We start from the raw sequence: 10,394 nt of genomic DNA, 5'->3' as shown, positions 1-10,394 counted from the left end.
GTGTTCACTGAAGCAACCAAACANAACCCCAGNCCACACAGATCAACTTTAGGAGGACAGATGTTNTAGGATCTAGTTTCTTCTTTACGTGGAATTTTAACACCAGAAGGGAAGACAAGATAAAATTAATTAACATGCTCTGTGACCTACTGTTGGGGGAGAAGTGACTAGGCCATTTCCAAAAATGGTTATAAAGAAGGTATTCATAATAAAGCTGAGGTCAAAGTATGGATTTGCTGCACATCTCATAAAAGTCTCTTCTTGGTAAAATCACCCTAAGTCCTACCTGATTCAATCCTAACAAAAGGCTTCAGGTACAGTGCANGGGACATGGATTCAACTAAAGACAGTGACCAGCCTGCAAGTGACTAGTAGAGGCTATCCAACCTATGCATGCGTTGGACTCTAAGTAGCCAAAAGTGGCTTTCACTGTTTCTCAAGAGGGGCCAGCTAAGCAACTGTGAATCTGAACCATCTACAGTAGCCATTCTCCAGACCCCGTCCTCTGCACTTGGACAGGACTGAAAGTAAAGACAGGAAAAACCTTTCAATGATTCTTCATTACTATTTATTATTGCTACTAACACAATCGTTGTTGTTGTTGTTACATGAATACCTACTATCCCATCATAGCCACAGGACACAGTAAAGGCCCATGGTCTATATTGTAATAAGCAATAATATTGATCTCTTGTTGTCTGCTAGGCTGTAGGTTCAGCATTTCACTTAAACAACATCAATATGAGGTCTGGATTCTTAGCATCACTGTCAGATAAGGAAGCAAAATCTCAGCATGATGGACCCACTTGCCCAAGGCTGTACCTAGAACATGGCGCTGATAAGCTGTCAGTCATGATTTTGCCCACCCACTATTCCTTCTCTGACATCACATCCAACTTGCAGGGTAACAAGCCATCTGCCCACATCACTGAATTAATCCTGACCTCTTGGCACTTTGCCACCTAGTGGTCACGGTGATCAATGCTCTACTCTCTAAGACCAAGAGTGTGGCCTCATCTTGTGAGGTGAGTGTGGACTGAGTGAGGCACAGAGAAGCCTGGCACTCTCAGGCATCCAGTCATGAGGTTATGGCTCTCAGATGGCTCCACAGCCCACTTCCTAACCCTGTCCTAATTTGGTGATGTTCTGAACTCATGCAGGTATAATAGCCATCTTTGCTTTCAACCTTCTAGCTCCTATTGATTCTGTCTATTCAGAAAGGTGACAAACATAATCTGCATAGAAAGAAAAGCAAGTCTGATTAAACAAGAAAAATAGCACTTTAATGTTTTTGTTTTACTTTTTTTTTTAAAACTCCAGGTTTTATTCNCCTCCTGGTCTACCCTCCTGTTCTTCCACATACCATAACTCCTTCCTTGCCCCTCCTGTGTCCACAAGGATCCCCACACCCACCCCACCAGACCTCTAAACCTCCTGAGACCTCAGTCTCTTTAGTGTTAGGTGCATCTTCTCTTTCTAAACCCAGACCCAGCTATCATGTACTGTATATGTGTGAAGTCATAGCCACCTAGAGATACACAAGGCGATGATCCTTTGTGTGTGGATAATGTGGTTTACTCCATGTACACACACTTTATGATGTATTCACGGCCATATTGTATCCATGATGTCATGAATTCTCCTACTCCTAAAATGTAGTACTCTGTAACACACATCCATTCATGACTCTGTGGCCAAATATTGAGTAATATACAGTCATTACTCTATAGCTGCTGAGGAAATAGAAACATTATAGAAACAAAGCATTATAAAATAAATCAGGAAGACCAGAGACAAATGCCTCGGTTTTGCTTGCAATGCAGCATCAGTGACAACCACACAACAGATAGAATAACCTTCCAAGTCATGCTGGGAAATAGCTTTTGATAGATGCTGTTATCCTTGACCATAAACTTGCTGTGTTTTGTTGTTGCTAATTAGGAAGGACATTTGAAGCTCCCTTTTGCCATAGCAGATCAAAGAGTATATTGTGGACTTACTTTTTCCAGGTGCCTTTGTGATTATTTATTGAATGGGACTGACTCAGACTGGAAATGAATCAGAGAGTTAATGTACGGTAGGATTAATCCTGTGGTCCTGCAAAGAGTTGCTGGCAAGCCAGGGCTTTGTAAAGTTCAGCACCTACAGAACCAGGGTAGAGGTTTTGATTATACCCTGTCACAGGTCCTCTGGTTTTTATGAACTGATTCTGCCAGACAATGGGTCATCTGTAACACGGTGGAAAGTAGTTGAAACTTGATTTAGCCCTCACTGCCAAGATACTACTATATGGGTTGGTTCTCCTGGTTCATCTTAGAACTGGTAGGGCCCTGGTTTTTTGCTAATCCTACTGATGTATGGGTCCTAACATCATTGTGTGGTTTGTTAGGTGAATGCTTTCAGATGTATACATTATTGTGGATTTTTATATTGGCACTTTTGATATGAAATGATAGTTCACATCTGCCCTTTCCAGACTGAGCTGTCCTTTATGTGCAGTGTAGATCACAGTGTCTTATTTTCTCTCCCATACTGCAAAACACTCCCAGGCTTTTGAAGCACGTTGTCAGCCATTCTTGACAACCAGTCTTGAGATGGCCACATTGTCAGCTGAGTGTCTTAGCTGAGTGTCTTGATCCCACCCGCCCTGTAATAATTGTACATGAATGGGTTTCTAGACCTGGTATGTGATTCAGGTGTACAGTATTTGCCTAACTTACACAATGCCCTAGGTTCTATTCTAGTCTGCAGGGTTATAGGAAAAGTAAAATACAATAAAGGACCCAATTATATCTGACCTGTAACCTACAATAAAAGTAGAGTCACCTTGGGGGCTTCTAAGTCATTCTATCCTCCAGCCTTCCCCCAGATCCCTCCTTGGATTCCATTTCTTGTGTATTTTCATTATTTCTCACGTGATTCTTGGTGTGAGAAAATGTGCACAATGAAAATAACACACACAGAGAGAGAGAAAGAGAGAGAGAGAGAGAGAGAGAGAGAGAGAGAGAGAGAGAGAACATAAATACAGATACAGAGCTTATGAAATTCCTTCCTTTAGATGATGACTTGGGTTAGCAGGTATTCATCCTTGCTGCCATGACGAGAAACCTGAATTTATTCCTTGGAGTGCACATGATAGAGAGAACAATCATCCCACAAAGTCCTCTGGTCTTCATGTTTGTGTGTGTATGTGCATTTGGGAACACAATGTATTTCTGTACAACATGATTTTGCCGCAGATGAATGCAGTTGGGTCCTCGATCCACAGGCAAAACTTGGGTTCCATTGCAGGTGGGCAAAGAGTCAGAGAAAGTGGGGTGACAAACAGATGTGACACAAGGGAGTGTGAATCTGAATGTAATTTTTCAAATCGAGCATCAAAGATTTTATACAGAAGAAAANAGTGAAGTTAGGTGACACATAGGCAAGGTATAAATAAATACTGTAGTCTGCCATACATAATTATAATAAAAATTCTAAACTTACACTGCTAAGTTGCCCTGAGATTTCTAACTATATGTATTGCTAGAAAAGCCTGATTTCTTTCACTGTTTCTCTTACAATACTAAAGGCAATTCTGAATGTCACTGANTAGNCAACATTCTTACTGAATTCCAAGACCATGGTTGGCTCAAGGACTACCTTGAGCAAAGTTCAATTTTGCATAAGTATTTGGCAAGTCATTGTTTAGAGGCATCGATAACAAAACAAGACTGAAAGGAAGCACACAGAACCATTCACAAGGATAAAATTGGAGCATATGTGCTATAGGATGCCACAGTTCCAGGAGACTAAGTTTTCCTGAAACTCTTCACCCCAGGACTTCATCCAGGCTTTTGACCTGGCATGCGTGTCACTATTGGAGTGGATGCAGCAGACTTTGAAGACCATAGTGGAAACTGCTGTGGAGGAATCCTGCAGATTCCTGTCCCTAATGTCTCCAGGCACCTTGCAGGTTACACTGACATGCTGGGCTACTTCAACACACCCTGAAACCTTCCACTGTGGCTGTTCTCAGTGAGGCAGTGGTGTGCATCTCTGCCATGGAGATCAACAAGATTCTGATGTATTGCATGCTGCAGTTCCTAAGGTGAGACAAAGCCTCATCTCATGGAGAGGGAGGTAGGATTTGATGTCAGNGAACAAACTCAGGGCTGAATTCAGTCAATTTGATACAAAGAGAACAATACAAATGATTAGTATAACCAAGAGCTAGTTCTTTGAGAAAATCAACAGGATAGAAAAATGTTTTGCCAAACTAACTAAAAGGCAGAGAGTTAATACCCAAATTAACAAAATCAGAAATGGAACAGGAGTCATAACAGTGGAGACTGAGGAAATTCAAAGAATCATTAGATCTTAGTGCAGAAGCTTGTACTGCAGAAAATTGGAAAGTCTAAATGAAATGGGTTATTTATAAACAGTTATCAACTATCAAAATGAAGTCAAAATCTGGTCTAGTAACTAACAGTCTTATGACCTCTAAAGAAAGAGAAACAGTCATCAAACGTCTTCCACTACAAAAAAGCCTAGGACCAGATGGTTTTAGTGCAGAATTCTCTGTGACATTCAACAAAGAGTTAATGTCCATACTCTTCAAATTATTCACAAAATAGAAATAGAAGAAACACTGCTAACTCATTCTATGAGGTCATAGTCACCTTGATACACAAACCACACAAAGTCTCAACATGGAAAGAGAATTTCAGTCCAATTTCTCCTTTTTAACCTTTCCAAGCAAATTTTCTTATCTTCTTAATAAGGAAGAACATGTCTTCCTTGTGTATTTAAAGTCATGAAATTAGGCACTGCTAGAGCACAGAAGGTAATTGGGTTTGTAAGAAGAGATGTAAAGTGACAATGCCTGGCAAATACANAAGTGGATGCTCACAGTCATGCATTGGATGAAGCACAGGGTCCCCAATGAAANAGCTAGAGGATGTTACCAAGGAGCTGAAGGGGTTTGCAGTTCCATAAGAGGAACATTAATATGAAGTATTCAGGACCCCTCGAGCTTCTTGTAATTAAAACACTCACCAATCAAAGAATACACATGGTGGGATTGGTGGCTCTAGCTGCATATGTAGCAGAGGATGGCTTAGTCATCAATGGGAGGAGACACCCTAGGTCCTGTGAAGTGTCTATGTGCTAGTATAGGGCAATGCCAGGGACAGGAATGGGAGTGAGTCCTTTGGTGAGCAGGGAGAAGCGGGAGGGGATAGCACTTAGCAGAGGGGAAACTAAGAAAGGTGATAACATTTGAAATTTAAAACAGAAATGATGTAGAATAGAGAGAAACATTCTCACAGGGAAGCCAATCAGATAGGTGACTAATATCAAATGTATATAAAGAACTCAAGAAGATGGATTGAAAAAATCAAATAACCCTATTTAAAAAATGGAGCATAGAGCTGAACAAAGAATTCTCAACTAAGGAATACCAAAGGGCTGAGAAGCACCTGAAAAAATGTTCAACATCCTTAATCGTCAGGGAAATGCAAATTAAAACAACTCTGAGATTCCACCTCACACCAATCAGAATGTCTAAGATTAAAAATTCAGTTGGCAGCAGATGCTGGCTAGGATGTGGAGAAAGAGGGACTCCTCCATTGTTGGTGGGATTGCAAGCTGGTACAACCACTCTGGAAATCAGTCTGGCAGTTACTCAGATATTTGGACAGAATACTAATGGAAGATCTGTATTCAGGATTTTGCCTCAGTATCCTTTATTTTCAGGTTTAGAGCAGATCTTCACCTCTCCTATAGGATGACAATGTAGATTAGGCACTTTTGTAAAATGAAGAAATGAGATTAACTTCCAAAAGCGTAACTGAGAAAATGAATCCCTCTTGAGAGGAAGAAATGTTTCTATTCCTTCTTTTTTTATTAGGTATTTTTTATTTACAGTTCAAATATTATCCCCTTTCCTGATTTCCCCTCCAAAATCTCCCTGTCTCCTCCCCTTCCCCGTGCTCACCAACCATTCCACTCTGTCTTCCTAGCCTGCACATTCCCCTAAACTGGGGCATAGAACATTCACAGGAACAGGGGCCCTACCTCCCATTGATGACCAACAAAGTCATTATCTACTACCTATGCAGCTGGAGCCATTAGTCCCACCATGTGTACTTTGGTTGGTGCTTTAGTCTCTGAGAATTCTGTGGGTACTGGCTAGTTCATATTGCTGTTCCTCCTATGGGGCCTAAAATCCCTTCAGCAACTTGGGTCATTTTCCTACCTCTTCCATTGCTGCATTGTGTTCAGTCTAATGCTTGACTGAGAGCATCACCTCTTTATTTGTCAAGAGCTAGCAGAGCCTCTCAAGAGAAATAGACACACAAAGAGAGAGAAAGAGAGAGAGAGAGAGAGAGAGAGAGAGAGAGAGAGAGAGAGAGAGAGAGAGAGTGAGAGAGAGAGAGAGAGAGAGAGAGAGAGAGAGAGAGAGGAACATAAATACAAATATAGAACTTATGAAATCCTTGGTTTAGATGATCAGTTGATGAAATGATGACATGGGTCAGCAGGTATTCATCATTGCTGCCAAACCAAGAAACCTGAATTTCTTCCTTGGAATGCACATAGTAGAGAGAACAATCATCCCACAAAGTCCTCTGGTTTTCATGTTTGTGTGTGTATGTGCATCCATAAACCCATAGTATTTCTTTAAAAAATGACTTTTGAGACTATAGAGAAATCTAATGTGGAGGAATCCTGTAGATTTATATTACTATGCAGGTTACACTGATATGGTGGACTACAACACACCCAGAAACCTGCTAGTGTATATGTTCACCATGAGACTATGGTGTAGATCACCACCATGGAGATCAGCAACATTCTGATGTATTGCATTCTGCTGTTCCTAAGGTGAGACAAAGCCTCATCTCATAGAGAGGGAGATAGGATTTGATATAAGGTAATAAAGGCTGAATTCAGTCAATTTGATACAAAGAGAATAGTACAGAAAATAAGTGAGACCAAGATCCTGTTCTTTGAAACAATCAACAAGGTAGACAAATGCTTAGGCAAACTAACTGAAAGGTAGAGAGGCAATACCCAAAATAGCAAACTCAGAAATGAAACAGGAGACATAACAATGGACACTGAGGAAATTCAAAGAATCACTAAGTCTTACTGCAGAAGTCCGTACTGCAAAAAATAGCAAAATCTAAATTAAATGGGTGACATATAGACAGTTATCAATTATCAAAGTTAAATAAAGATCTGGTTGTCCTTCTGGAGAATTTAGAAATGGCAATAATTTGATTGTGTAACCATAAATCTCACTTGGTAGAAATCTACATATGGTTACAAAACTGGAGTTTTAATTTCTTACATTTGTAAAGAGTAAAGGTTTTGATTGGTATGAATTAATTCTGTAGATACAAAAATTTAAGAATACAATGCTTAGAGCTATTCCTTCTCTAACCACCATTACAGACTGTCTTAACATGATTCAGCAAAAGCATTAAGGGTCATATAAAGAACTCAATGTTGTGACTTAGTTATAAGGGTGTTTTCAAGATAGTATAATTAGAAATGGTGGAGAGCATTTAAACGACAACATTCCAGATTCTTTACATAGATAAATTGTATTCAAAAACCAAGAAATCCACAGATTGTGACATTTAATCATTTGTGGTTGAGACTTCTATGCTCCTGAGAGCACCCCATTCTTGGGTTCAAAGAAGAAACTGAGCATCTACACCTCCTAGTGAGATGGTACATTGCGGTTAGGTAGTCACTGAGCAGAAATTGCCTATTCATCTTCGGACAAAAATACTATCCAGAAAAAGGTCACACTATGCACAATAGTCCCTCTACTGATATCTCTGCCAAGAGTGGGTAATCAGCCCTTCAAAATTCTGCATTATAAAGGTTTGTCACATGATCCTGGGCCAAGCTGCCTCAGACTGGTGCACCAAGATATTGAGAAACGGGGCACTGTGTAGATAAGCATCTGTCTCTACATTTTGTTTCTGTTGTGGAAGCTGTGTTAGTGCTTCCTATATTTTCAGGTAAATTTTATGTTGCTCTTGGGATTCTGATGGGGTTGAAGACTAGCTGTAGTACCATAGCCAATCCAAGCTGTTTATCATTGAGAAAGATGATATAGATTTGAGAAGATGGTTTTCAGATGGTATAAAATCTGAAACCAGGACCTAACAGTTCTAAAATTATAACCTCTTTTTAGTTAGAATGCATGTTAGAGTGCTTTACTTGACAAAATTGGTGGACTGGGTGATAAGTGTACCTTATAATTTATAAACTACAGAGTGGGAATACTTGTGCTCCATTTATATCTCAGAGAAAAGAGCCTTTTAATTGGACAAAAGGGGGGAAATGTTGTGGATTGCTGTTTGTGTGTTCTTCTCCCTCAAGAGTCCCTAAACACAGGTGCAATCACATAAAAACTTAGTTGATCACATAACACTAGAGGCTCTTATTGGGCAGGGGAATAAAAGGCAGAGGTGAAAGTTTTTGATGGGGAAAGTAAGATGGAGAAGTGAGAGGGAATGGAGAACAAAAGATAAAGGAAGTGGAAGATGGAGCTGAACCATGGGGTCCTAGGGGTCATAAGGAACTGAGGATTTCATAGATGGGAATTTGCATAATGTAGGTACATTTTCCTGATCTTTGTGTGCAGGCAGGTTGTATTTATATGCGTTTTGTTCTGTATTCTTTGCATGGGCATATTGTGGTTGGAGATTTTCTCTAATAAATTTGGGTGGCATATTACAAGTCTTTTATGTTCTCATTTTAAGGGGGCAAGAGGAAGTGCGAGAGGGTAAATGGCAGCCAGTTCTCCATAGGTTAGCCACAGGTGGTGGATGGCATTGGAAGTATGAACAGCCTGGAAGCAGCTAACCATGGGAACCAGGGCAAGACAGCAGCTGCATGGGGCTAGATACTTGGGGTTAGCAAGTCCATCTTGCCTGTGCCTAACCACTTCAGCATGGATTGGTTTTTGTTTTTGTTGTTTTGTTTTTGTTTTTTGTTTTTTAGCTATGAGCTACAATCATGTATCTCCTTTTGCTCTAAGCATATGAGCAATCTGGCGAACTTGAAATATAAAAAAAGATTCCCCCATGCCCTCTTTCATTAATCTGTTCTTTAAGCCCTGCCAAAACTATGTAAATGCCTTGTTTATCAAGTTTGTTGCAAAGTGGGAGTCTTAGCAAAAGCACAGGGTTGTTGGTGGAGTGAAGGATGATGGAAAAATAGGGAGGAGTATGGGATGGCAAAGGGCAGCCAGCTGCTGTAAGCAGTCAATACACACACCTATTATCCCCTGTTGTGTCTGCTCCTATACATATTTCTACATATCATAGAAGTTTCTTTTTTTATTAGATATTTTCTTTATTTACACTTTAAATGTTATCCCCTTCCCTCATTTCTCCTCCTAAAATTCCCTTTCCCCTCCCCCCTCCCCCTGCTCGCCAACCTGTCAACTCTCACTCGTGGCCCTGGCATTCCCCTATACTGAGGCATAAGCCTTCACAGGACCAAGGGCCTCTCCTCCCATTGATGACCGACAAGGCCATCCTCTGCTACAAATATAGCTNGNGCCCCAAGTTCCACCATGTGTTTTCTTTGATGGGTGGTATAGTTCCAAGGAGCTCTGAGGGTACTGGTTAGTTCATATTAATGTTCATTCTATTGGGCTCAGTCCCCTTCAGCTCCCTGGCTATTTCTCTGGCTCATTCATTGGGGACCTTGTGCTCTGTCGAATGGATGACTGTGAGCATCTACTTCTGTATATGCCAGGCATTGGCAGAGCCACACAGGAGACATCAATATCAGGTTCCTGTCAGCAGGCTTTTGTTGGCATCTGCCTAGTGTCTGGGTTTGGTGGTTGTTTATGGGTTGGATCCCCAAGTGGGGCAGTGTCTGGATGGCCATTCCTTCAGGCTCTGCTCCTAACTTTGTCTCTGTAAATCCTTCCATGGGTATTTTGATCCCCATTCTAAGAAGAACTTAAGTGTCTACACTTAGGTCTTCCTTCTTCTTGAGTTTCATGTGTTTTGAAAATTGTATCTTGGGTATTCTAAATTTCTGGTCTAGTATCCACTTATCAGTGAATGCATATCATGCGTGTTCTTTTGTGATTGGGTTACTTCACTCAGGATGGTAGCCTCCAGATACATCCATTTGCCTAAAAAATTTCATAAATTTGTTGTTTTTAATTGCTGAGTAGTACTCTATTGTGTAAATGTACCACATTTTCTGTATCCATTCTTCTGTTTAGGGATATGTGGGTTCTTTCCAACTTCTGACTATTATAAATAAACAAGGCTGCAATGGACATAGTGGAGCATGTGTCTTTATTACAATTTGGAACATCTTCTGGGTATATGCCCAGGAAAGGTATTGCTGTATCCTCCGGTAGTACT

The sequence above is a fragment of the Mus pahari genome, unplaced genomic scaffold (genome assembly GCF_900095145.1).
Source record: "Mus pahari unplaced genomic scaffold, PAHARI_EIJ_v1.1 scaffold_13264_1, whole genome shotgun sequence".
NCBI lineage: Eukaryota > Metazoa > Chordata > Mammalia > Rodentia > Muridae > Mus > Mus pahari.
Note: the sequence above shows the minus strand (reverse complement) of the source record.